This window comes from Symsagittifera roscoffensis, chromosome 5 (genome assembly GCF_963678635.1).
Source record: "Symsagittifera roscoffensis chromosome 5, txSymRosc1.1, whole genome shotgun sequence".
NCBI lineage: Eukaryota > Metazoa > Xenacoelomorpha > Acoela > Convolutidae > Symsagittifera > Symsagittifera roscoffensis.
This window is the reverse complement of record NC_087066.1, coordinates 22462401-22475700: the sequence shown is the minus strand read 5'-3', so window position 1 is coordinate 22475700 and position 13300 is coordinate 22462401.

The following is a 13300-nucleotide window of genomic DNA, read 5'->3' as shown; positions in this document are numbered from 1 at the left end:
GAAATATTTTTTCGGCTCCATGGAGCAAGACATTATGTGTGCTATCACACTCTGGCTTCGGGCACTTTTTTGCTCTAGAACATTGCCGGAAACTATGATTGCCATTGAGGCAAGCGAAGCAAAGTTTCTGTTCAGCTACGTATTTTGCTCGCTGAGTAGCATTCTTATCCTTAAAAACAGCACAATTCCACAATGCATGACTACCCTTACACAAAACGCACGGCGGAAACTTAGACTTATCCTGAGCCTTACTAGTTACCTGGCTATTGGCTGCAAAAACTTTGGTTGTTTTTGGCTTAACCGGTTCTTCGTTTTTTGCCTTAGAGCTGAGTAAACGTAATCTTTCATGCCCCTCGGTCTTTTCTTTCAACCAGTTGTTAAAGTCTAAGAGTGTTGGTCGCTGCCAATTATGTCTAACAGTATGCATTGACCAAGCCTCCTTGAGGTTAGGCGGAAGTTTACTAACAGCTTGGTTTAACAGGTTAACACTCTTTAGATCATCGTTGAAAGACAATGATTTGAAAACTGCTACGAGGCCAGATATGGCAGAGGAGAAACTAATGACATTTTCCGAATTGTGCATCTTAAGTGGAGGAAAAGTATTCAGCTTATCAAGATGCGCACCAACAATGGCATGTGGTTGCCCAAACTTCCGTTGCAAGGTGGCCAGTGCATCCTTGTACATAACGCCACTATAACTAAACTCCACAATTGCGGTTTTTGCTTTGCCTGTGACGAGCGTTTTTAAGTATGTCAATTTCGTATCATCGGTGAGAACAGCGGAATCAACGGTGGACTTAAACTGACCAAACCATTCGTGCCAGTTTAACGGGTTGCCGTCAAACTGGGCTAACTTCCATTCAGGAAGATGATCTTTGCGGCTATGCATCAATAATTCCGCCAATTCACGAGCGGAGAGAGGTCGATCCGATGAACAACCTTGGTTCGGATAAGCGGGAGACGGTGCGTAGTGTTCGTTGACTGGCTGATAACCAGTATTAGTTTGATTGACAAAATGCGGAACATGTTGTGGATGAACTGGGGGAGTATTAAAATACACAGTCCCACCACTAGTATACGGAGCGGCGGTGTTACACGATGGGACAATAGTCGTCACATTAGAAAAAATGTTTCCAGCATTACAACACTGAACAGGCGTGACGATTGGAGTTGTAGCTGCCAATCGCCATAAGTTTGCATCACTTGTGTAGTAATCGTTGATATTAGGTGACACAGTATGCGGAACAAAGGGAAGATTATGTTGCGAAGATGAGAAGCCACCACCAGCAAATGCAGGCGACAAAGAAACAAAACCAGAACCGGGTTGGGCCGGTAACATTGGGACAGGTAATGATTCCGGTTGCGCGATGGCAAAACTACCATTAGTTATGTTTGAACTCATGGTCTGTAAAGGAACAGCAGACGGTGGTGACACGTGTGCACTAGAATGCATATTGTTAACTGGGAATGGAACAGAGGCTGGGAATGAAACAGAAGCTTGCAATGGCAAACGGCTTGCACTGCCAAATTGAGGCATAGCCCGATGTCCATAACTATGGATTCCAGGGTCACTCAATGCTGTGTGCTCATGGTTATGACTATTACTGGTGTGAATTGCATGAGCAAGGAGGGCGGAAGTCGTCGGTCCTGACGAAATGGGTACATGAGTGAAGGCCTGCAAACCTGGCGCACTAGCAACGTCGGGAGGTGCTTGTGAACTAACAGAGTCTACCCAATCATTAGTTCGATCGGTTGCTACTTTTGAAATAGGTTGACTTACTCCTGTTAAGTTACTTTCCGCTACCTTCTCGCTAACCTCAGATGAACTGTCCTCAAGTTCAAACGCTTTCAATTCTATTTCAATTAGTTGCTTTTTATGATTTTCAGCCAATTGCTCTAGTTCCAGCTGACTTTGTTCGAATTTAAGACGGTTCTCTTGCTCTTTAAGTATTAAAGATACTTGATACTGCCTTTCCAGCTCCTCATGGCGTCGTTTTACTAAAGCTAACTAATGCCGTTTCTCACTTGATGACATAGTGCGAACAGTCGACGTATGACGAGTGGAAGCAGATTTATCAGACTTATGTGAGTCAAGCTTTCTACTATCCTTAGACTTATTAGAGACCTTAGACCTGTTTTCAGATACTCGTGCTGCTGAATCACTTGTTTTGTGCGAGTGTGAGGATGTCTCAGACCTAGTTTGTTGTAAAGATCCCTTGCTCCCTGTAATGCCGGCTGCTGGAAATGACGAAGGTTCAAGGCTCATCTTGTAACTCTGAGCTTCGTGCATTACTTTATCGTTCATTTCGGTTACTTTCTTAAGCCAAAGGTCTTGCTGAGCAATAATTTTTTCAGGATTTTCCGTTTTTCCCGCTAACCTAATTAATTGCTCATTGACGTCGACAGCTTTTTCCAACGCAATTTTACATTTGTAAACAGCATTATCAATTTTTGTAGTGCGACTATTATTCTCAATGTACTCAAGTAATAATGAGTGACCTTTAAGCAGCTCATTTTCTAGATTTAGACGGGTTTCGAATAACTTGCGTATCTTACTTTGGAATTTTTCGTCCATGTTTTTCACAAATTGACAATATTCTACGGATGCTCACTTATAGAAAACAATCAATAAAATGAGGTACTGTTTTGGTACGTAATCAAATTTGCATTAGTAAATCAACATTAGCTTACAAGACGGGGGAACTTGACGTCTCAAAGCTTCTACCTGAAGCCTATTTCTTATAGCTTTCCGAGCTTTGAGGGGTAAGCGGTTTCGCGTCTTACGTGTCTTAAGGATGTTAAGATTAGCGCTATAACGCCTTAGAAGGAGGAGAGTCTTTAACTCAAGGGAAGGAGGCTGGTGAAGCTCTTTGTACTTCTCAATTAGTACCTGGTCCTTAGCCTTACTCTTAGAGATAAAGTCTTTAACGACGTTGAGAACGAGAATACCTGTTGAACCTAAACTTTCCTCTATATCCTCGGTTCCGTTCCGTCTACAGTATACGATCGCACAAATGTTTGTCCTATACCTTAATAACAAATTGACAAGTTGCTCACTACTCAGCTTGCGGTTATTGTTGCTGCGGTGCCTACTTATCGAGTTATTAATGGCTTCGTGCCAAATTACAAGGTCGTTACGGTGCGACAAGTAGTGATGAAGGTAGTACTGTATCGTTTTCTGAGAGTCCCTAGCGTTAAAGTTCAAGCTTAAACCTGGCTTTGTAAAGCAAGTATCTTTGACGCGCTTCTGGGACGGAGCGGGAAGTTTTCGGAGCGCGTGATCCAAAGAACTAGCTCCTAGAATGAATACTATACACTTAGGGGACCTATGCGACGGCTTCGTTACGCTTAAGTACCAATGGGGTTGGAAAATTAAGTAGGTCGGTTGAACTCCAACAACACACACGGAGTAAACCTGAGGATGAAAGAATTCAACTTAACTCACTTAATATCACCGTACCTGACCACTTAACTTTACTGTCACGCAACGAAGTCAATAATCTGACGGGCTGAAACGGCTTTGTTTTACTCGAAGCGAACTGGCTTTCAGTTTCACCAATGGTTGATGGGGGATCAGGCAAATTGGTTAAGTTCCAACAACACACGCGGAAGAAACCTGAGGATGAAAAAACTCAACTTAATTTGCCTGATATTTCGCTACCAGACCACTTAACATAAGGTTGGTGTCATCTTACAGCACAGTTTCGCAGAATTCTGGAGACGTTTTGAGGATTTTTTGGCAATTTTTTTACTTTTTATACAAAATTTTTCAGAAAATTTTGGTCAGCAGGTTCGAGTCATAAACCAATCCAAAAAACTAGTCCAGTACCTCTTGTCTATGTTCCGATTTCACTGATTAATATTCCGTTCACATATATCCAAAAACTTTTGGTATCGAGAAAAAATGTCAAGTCAGTTTGTCTATGTACCGACTGTAAGATATTTCAGTTCAACGGAACTGTCCAAAAATTTTGGGTATTGAGAAAAATTACCGGGGGCTAGCTTGCGGGAAAATTTCTAGCATAAATGACATCGTATTTAAATTTATAGCACAATTGGAGTTTTAAAAGTTTTGGAAACTTCTTACAGTTTTGGAGATTGGGCGGTCACCGGTTTTGGGTTGTCAGATTTTCTTTGTTTTTGGTCAGCCGCAGAGAAATTGTCCAGCAATCACTTCTCAAACTCACACAAAACGTCTGCAGTTGACCCCTTGTCTGATGATATGGATAGCTGAAAAAATCCTCCGATCCTTCTGTATATGAGCCTCAGTTGAACTCAGGATGAATGCCCCAATTGGTCCCAATGAAATGAAGGCACCAATGCCAATTGTCCGTCAAACCACCTGTCTGTGATCGCCTGCAACAGTCGTATTGTTACTGGCGGCGTCCATTTTTTTCACTCGTCTGTTTCATCATAGTATCTTTCACATCTTTTAATTGCTCCAAATTCATCGGCAACCTTTTGTCTGCAAATATTTGTCCAAAAAGCACAATTAAGGGGAACTTCTTTCCTCTATTAGAGTAAAATTAATAATTCAATTAGCTCATGTCGGAAAACATGGATACTTCAGCGTCAAGAAATTTAGACAACAATTGTCCCAGTCTGAATTGTTTTCTCGTCGACATCAGTGGTCAATAACAGGGGTCGGCGAGAATTGCATCAGTGGTCAAGTCAATAACAGGGGGCTCTGCAACAACCAGCTTCGTATCTTCGTCTGTCTCTTGTTAATAAAAAACCGTCCCTTGTGGGGCGCCAAAATGTGCGCTCAATCTCCGTTATTTGGTAAAACTATGAGTATTTATCGGCAAAGACTCTCGGAAAAATCAATACTTTATCATAATTTTGGTCAAGCATAACATCATATAACTTCAATTCTGAACTGTCCGTTTTTGGTACAAAACGGCGCAAGCTAGCCACAAGAACCGGTCGGTAATGTCCTTGAGACAAATTGCTCTTTTTGGCGGTCAACCTTAATCAAGGCTGAACCAAATTAGAACCAAAAAACAGTTAAAATATGATGTAACCCCCGTTTTTGGTATATTAATACATGGGCAGGTGGGGGACTCGAACCTACGTCAACTGTTAACCTATATAGTCGGCGTTAGCTTAGGCCACTCGGCCAACTGTGCTTATTTTATATGCATCTATACTTGTTTTATATGCATCTATACTCTACATTTGCATTGCAACAATATTTGCGAACGCCGTACTTTAAATGGAACTTGATTTGCAATAACAAAATGAAATTTTTTTTTAAAAAATGGAGCTAATATTGGCACGATCGATGGATGTATTCTTTAAATTGCTTTAATAACTTGCCAAATTGTTTTTCACGATTACAAATGAGTTTTTTTTGTAAATTTTCACGACTAATATACTTATTGTAATTGGCCATAAAAAAGTTTTTAATTGGGAGGAAAACAAACACACAGCAACAATATTTGGCCATGAATAATATTGCATGAACAAAGGCTCGACTTGACTTCCCCGCAAGTACTAAAGAGTTTCATCTCTTCTTCGAAGAGTCAAATTTTCTTAGTCAAAGAAATCCTGGTGAATATCTTTTTTTAAGCCCCGGTTGACCTGACAACAAAAAACCGCGTATCCTACAATGTTATGCATTGAGTGTTTGAAAAATTGCTTTTATACTTTGAGTTTTTCAATGTAGACTTTCAAGTCTTATACAAAATGCTACTTTTGTGTACGCAATTCTGTGTGAATTGATAATAAAAGCCTAGCTTACATCCTTGATAATGGAGTTATTGTGCGAAACACTAATTTCAAAGCGGAGATAAAAATGTTTTTGGATTGAAAAAACTGCTTGCAACACAGTTTCCATCAATGAACATATGTTGAACATATAGATATCTTAGAAGTTTCTGTACGCATAGGTTTGTTGGAATTTGTATGAGTGGAAGGTTTATCTTTGTAAAATTTGTATAATCAGAAATTGGCCAGCCCACAAGTAACTCAGCATAAATAAAGTTAGATTACTGGCAGCAAGGAGAAGCTCTGATAGTTCAGGCTATTTCTTAACAACATTAAAAGTTTCCGTTTTTTTGAAACTTAAAACGCCCAAATAATGTAAGTATCTCTGCATGATTAAAAAAATGAAGATTACAAATAAAATTTTATAATTTATTTGATTTCAAGCAATAAGCTGCGAGTTTTTTCAATTTGTTCATCATGTTTAGAGAGACAGAAATCAGAACAAAAATTACTTGAATGACATTTAGTTTTACAATGCCACTTCATATATCGGATCGCTGTGATTTCGGACTCTCAAGTTTACTCACGTTAGCTCTATGGAGAGAACATGGGTTTACTGATTTGTTGTCGACCAATGGACAATTTTGCCGACCCCTTCAATAAATCCACCAAATGTTTCATGTTTCATCTTCTTAAATGGGCAGAAATTTTTAGCAGCAGCTCGACCATTTAGCAACAGGTCGCAAAAATCAAAGCTTTGATCAAGCTGATAATCACCTTAACCGCACTCAATAAAAAGAGAAAGTAATCGATTATATTATAATTATAACCGTGCTTTTAGCAAAATTATAATTAATTATAAGCGCCAATTTTAGATGTTTAAACGATTTATATTCTTTATAATGAGAACATTTTTTGTGACATTTTAATAAATTATAATCAATTATAATTGACTATAATTTTTCCGAAAATCTTTTATAATCTAGTATAATAGATTAAAAGCCCTTTTTCTATCAAAATATTATCTGACAAAAAAATCAGTTATAGTGGATTTTAATTCAGCATAAAAACACATTAAAAATAAAATTTAATCAAAGTTTAAGCTATAAGCAGGGGTGGATCTAAGATTTTCTACAGGAGGAAGGGGGCGGATTTTTAAAAAGTTTTCAAAAATTTTGTGGCCTTTTTTTATAGATTGACTAAAAAGATTCCAAGCTCTCCCAAGGCGTTAAAAAGATCCTGTGCTAGTCAAATGTTCTCCGCCGCAGGCAAAATTTTAAAATAAAAACATGCCAAACATGCATTTTTAGGCATTTTTTGAGAAAACTTGACCAAAAAATCCCTATTTTTCGGCGTGCACTCCCCCTCCAAATTAATCTATTGGGCCGAAGGTGGTCGAAGAATCTCTGAAGGAGGGGCGTTCGCCCCTCCCTAAATCCGCTGGTGGCTATGAGTACATAATAAAAGTTTCTTTTGATTCGGTAGCCAACTGAAAAGCACACAAACAAAACAAAAATAAAACAAAATGAAACGATCATATATGTTTAATAACCAACTGAAAAGCACTCAAGCAAAAAAAAAACACAAAACGAAATGAAGCAATGACGTTTGTTGACTAATAAGGGATTATAATCATTTGCTAATAAGGGATTATTGCAAATGAGTTTTTTTGTAAATTTTCACGACTAATATACTTATTGTAATTGGCCATAAAAAAGTTTTTAATTGGGAGGAAAACAAACACACAGCAACAATATTTGGTCATGAATAATATTGCATGAACAAAGGCTCGACTTGACTTCCCCGCAAGTACTAAAGAGTTTCATCTCTTCTTCGAAGAGTCAATTTTTCTTAGTCAAAGAAGTCCTGGAGACTATCTTTTTTAAGCCCCGGCTGACCTGACAACAAAAAACCGCGTATCCTACAATGTTATGCATTGAGTGTTTGAAAAATTGCTTTCATACTTTGAGTTTTTCAATGTAGACTTTCAAGTCTTATACAAAATGCTACTTTTGTGTACGCAATTCTGTGTGAATTGATAATAAAAGCCTAGCTTACATCCTTGATAATGGAGTTATTGTGCAAAACACTAATTTCAAAGCGGAGATAAAAATGTTTTTGGATTGAAAAAACTGCTTGCAACACAGTTTCCATCAATGAACATATGTTGATCATATAGATATCTTAGAAGTTTCTCTACGCATAGGTTTGTTGGAAGTTGTATGAGTGGAAGTTTTATCTTTGTAAAATTTATATAATCAGAAATTGGCCTGCCCAGAAGTAACTCAGCATAAATAAGTTTGATTACTGGCAGCAAGGCGAAGCTCTGATAGTTCAGGCTATTTCTTAACACATTTTGAATAATAGTGGATTGCAATCCATTATAATGGATTATAATTCAACTAAATTTCAGAAAAGTGTTTTAAAAATAATCGATTAAAATCGATTATAAACGATTATAATGATTTTTATTGTTTCGAAAAATCGTAGCATTATAATCCATTTTTAATCAATTATAATTACTTCATTTTGAAATTTATGAAGACTGAAAAAAATCCATTATAATCTATTGTTGTCTCTTTTTACTGAGTGCGGGTACTTATTTGATTCAGGGAAAAATCTTTCATTCGGTCCCATGCATAGCTCAACAATTCAATGTTGACTAAAACAATTTCACTATTTTAACTCATTTTACAAACAACTGGTATTTTGTTGGCGCCAAACTGTTTTACTCCTATAAAAAAGTTACCATCAAATTCTGATGTAATCCCGCACCGAGCGCCCATGGATCATAATCGGTGATATTGTCATAATATGGTCAGCATCTATAAAATGACAAAATAATCGACTGTAATCCATTGAAAATGGATTATAATCCTAATATTTTTTATGACAATAAAATCCATTATCATCTATTAAAATCCATTATAATGGCTTTTTTTGAGGGTTTATTCATGAAATTTACAAATTTGTTTGAAACTCTCATTTCCTGTTTAGTGCAGTTGATACGCATAACGTTTCATAAAATGTTACGTTTCACAATAAAACTTACACACACACACACACACACACACACACACACACATATATATATATATATGTTGTCTTCTTTTTAATTCTCGGGAATCCATTATAATCGATCAGAATCGATGGGCGCTCGGTGCGGGATGGCGATGATGAATCTGATGTTCATGATGGGTTTAAGGTGATACAGGTGATGAATATGGTACAGGCAATAATTACGCTGCTGCTGCAGTGGATATGCTGATGATGTTGATTGCTCAACACGATCTACACTTATAACGCGGCTTAAAAAGAAAGTTTTTTTTTGAAAGATAACGAAACCTCAATGCAATTTTTCTTCTACAACTTGCACGTTCTGTTTTGCAATTTTTTCCATTCTATATTACTATTAGTTTTCTCAAAATGCAATACATATGCTGGTCTTAATGTCCTTGTGTGGCATTCATTGTAATTATTCTAACTACGATTGTGTAAAATGATGAAAATCGATATTTGCCATCCTAAATAAACTATTCTAATTCTAAATGATTATCCTATAATAAATATCCCAATTCAGGTCGTTTTCTATGCACTGTAAATACAAGATCGTCCAACTTTTGGTGCTTTGTATAACCAACGTCTTTGACACTTGTGTTCGGTTGCAAACAGAACCCAAAATTTCTCAGAAACAATTTCTTCAGAAAAATTAGAAACAAAAAACAACCTTTTGGTTTATGGAAAAAACACCTATCATACAATTTCCATTTATGAGAAAAAGTTTATTATAGAGATTTCATACAATTTTCTTTACATATGCAATTGTATGGAATTGTATGAAAAGAAATTTCCCTTTTATGAGAATTGTACGATAAGCATTTTTGGTCAACCCGGGTAATTTATAGCAATGTTGATACTAGTGTGATGGAGAGGGTGATAGTGACAGTGATGTTATAGTGACGAGGATGGTGAGATTGATGTGATGGTGTTGTTATCGTAATGCATATTGTGGTTGGAATGCTGTGAGTGATGGTAATTGTGAAAGTAAATGAAGATGATGATGAAAATATTGGTGGTGATTATGGTGATGCTAATGCTTTTGTTGAAGTTGTTGGTGGTGGCAATTGTTCATAACAAATTTTTTCAAGTAACACTTTATTCAATGGTTTTTTTGAAAGATTCTTATCCATGGTGGATCATATGCCAATAGGATTTTTTTTTCATCCAGAACATCCTGCATCAATTTCAGTTTCATTCAACAAACGGCTATTCTAGAGGTTCACATAATTGTCTGCCCTCCCAACAGCCTCAACTATCAGGGACCTGCCTCAAACGAAGGATTAAATCTTCTTGAAGCAATGCGACTACTGAGTCAAAAGTGTGCGTTTGGGCTATTTATTTCAGTGGGCATATGACGAAAGGTTTTTCGACTACCAGGTCAACAAAAAAAGTCCAAATTTTGATCATTATTTGTCTGTAAGTTCAATCCAATTTTATTTTGCCTGTGTTTGCTACCTATTAATAAAAGGTTGCTGCCAACAGTAGAGCACTGAAAACAGACGGCATTTGTTTGGTAAAACTTTGGTATCGATCGATTCGATTAAACCAGTAAAAGCGCAAAGTTGTCATAGTTTTTTTTTGTAGGATTTGGTGCTTACGTTTAGGACTAATGCTTATAATTTCAGTATTAAGCCATTGTTATTACGGTGTTGTACCATATTTCGAGCCTACCAGCCAATCGTTAAGACTAAAACAGAACAAAAAAAAGCTAAAAATAGTTCAGAAGCTGAAAAAGAATTCAAAGGGTGTTGGGGTTTTGCAAAAAATTGAAAAAAGCTGACAAATAATGATCAGATTCAAAGGAAAAACAAGAAATCAACAAAAACTCTAAAATTGAAAAGTTTCAGAACCTTTTGGTATTTAAAGAACGCAAAAATTGAAAGAAAAAAGGTTTCAAGGCTTTAACAATAATGGTATAATTGAAACAGCTTGATACTGTAACAAAAAGAAACAGAAAAATTTGCAAAAATGTTCCAAAAACTTCAAAAACTCTAAAAACTAATATGCGGGCACAGTTTAAACTTCTGCAGTCTCGTAGTCTTATATCAAGCAGTTCGTGTCTTGAACCACTTCAACTGTGGTTCATTCTAGTAGTTGGTGGTACCTCATGCCACGATTAACTCTATCCCCGTTCATAAAACAATGTTCTGCTTGTTCTACTGCTAAAAATTAGTAATAGCTTGAGAGCTATTGCGCCCAATCATCTCCCGCTTGGGCAGTCAAGTGTGGTTTTCAATTTTTGAGCTTTGATGAAGAGAGCAACCATCGGAAACGGTTTGTGCTCGCGATGGCATAGGCAAAAGCAATATTGTCAGGATGGCTAGTGTGTCTCAGGTTTCAATAAGCGAGCCTAGTGACACTCCTCTCGAGAAAAAGAATTGAAGACAGGCGACTTTATGTGGATAGTACAAACACCAAACCCCAAAAAATACTATCCTTTAGCCCGCATTAGAACGCTCAACTTCAGAAAAGACGGAGAAGCCCAATTTGACATATCAAGTTTTCTGAATGGTGACAATACTCATCCGGTAGTAAAATGTGCGCACCTCTTTGCTTCCTGGGTGGCGGAAGAGGTTTTCACGCAAACAAACGAGAGTATAACAGCGAATAAATTAGTTAAAACAAAGACCAGTTGAAAGAGCGGTTTCGACTAAAGATTAGAAATTGTTGAGACTGGTTTGACGTAGGTTTGAGCCCATCTAAAATTCAATGTTTTTGTCATCCACTATTTCTAAACATACCAACAGATACTTCAAGTCAAACAAATAGCAAAATTTATACATTCATAAAACAATGTTCTGCTTGTTCTACTTCTAAAAATTAGTAATAACTTGAGAGCTATTGCGCCTAATCATCTCCCGCTTGGGCAGTCAAGTGTGGTATTCCATTTTTGAGCTTTGATGAAGAGAGCAACCATCGGAAACGGTTTGTGCTCGCAAAGGCATACGCAAATGCAAGATTGTCAGGATGGCTAGTGTGTCTCAGGTTTCAATAAGCGAGCCAAGTGACACTCCTCTCGAGAAAAAGAATTGAAGACAGGCGACTTTATGTGGATAGTACAAACGCCGAACCCCCAAAATTACTATCATTTAGCCCGCATTAGAACGCTCAACTTCAGAAAAGACAGAGAAGCCCAATATGACATATCAAATATTCTGAATGGTGACAATACTCATCCGGTAGTAAAATTTGCGCACCTCTTCGCTTCCTGGGCGGCGGAAGAGGTATTCACGCAAACAAACGAGTGTATAACAGCGAATAAATTAGTTAATACAAAGACCAGTTGAAGGAGTGGTTTCGACTAAAGATTAGAAGATGTTGAGACTGGTTTGACGTAGGTTTGAGCCCCTCTAAAATTCAATGTTTTTGTCCCAAAGTGATATGTACATTAAAAAGAACTAAAAATAAAAAATCTTAGAAAATTGAACTTGGATGACGAAGTCCGACAAAGTCTGACAAGCTAATGCCGTCTGTATGTCATTTACAGTGAATCACAAATTGATGCTAATTTTAACACATTTTAGCCGTAAATGTGCCAATTTCATTAAAAGATATCTATGCGTTGAAAAAAATAATGTCGTTTCCAGAATTATTTCTATTTGGTTATATCTTTGACGTTTTATATGAGATGTTTTAGGGACTTGGGTTGAAGCTAAACTAATGAAAAAAAAGGATACATTCCAAATGAAACAAGGAAAGCCGTTCACTGCGCAAGTAGCACAGAATGATCCGACCAAAGTCTTTAAAAATCTACCAATATATTTTTTTTCAAATTACTCTAGCTCTTTTTGCGTTTTTTGATGAAAGGATCTGACATAGAATTATAAATTAGGCATATTCGACAGTCATACTAAAATCGGCAAATTGGATAACATTTTTTGAAAAATAATGTCAATAAAAACAAAAAGAAAATTAAAAAGTTTTTTTTTTCAATCTTTTGTGCATTTTTTTTGAATTTTGAAGTTTTTTATAACCAAAATGGCATTTAAAAGCTCTGAAAACTAGATCTACTCAAGTAAAATTAAAAATCAGCGTAAAAAATATTTGTATACGACATAAAACAAGCATAAAACCGATTTTCAAACCGATTTTTCTCAAAACTTTTTTAATGTCGTTCGAATCACGACTGAAAGGGCTTTAATATGGTATATTACACAAACCGGTCCGAAGATTGTTTGTGATATCTAATTTTGCGTGGAAAAAATAGTTATAAAAATTTGATTTTTAGTATCATTCATTTTGTTAAAACTGTGACCGATTGATTTTATCATTCCATTAGAATCACTTTCCTCAAGTTTTAATGAAGAATAATCAATTATATTGTAAATGGGTTGGGGTCGGGTGTAAACGAAGATGTTAGTGGTGCGGCAAAGGACGTAAAGTGGACCAGAAAGAGCAAATAAAGATCAGTAGAAAGAAGAAGAAACTGAAAAACTTTACGAGAATCTCATTTTTATCAAAAGCAACTGTTAAGTTCTGAAAATTTTTGCACCGTGTGAAATTTTTTCAGAAAGTTTTGCAAAAAATTGAT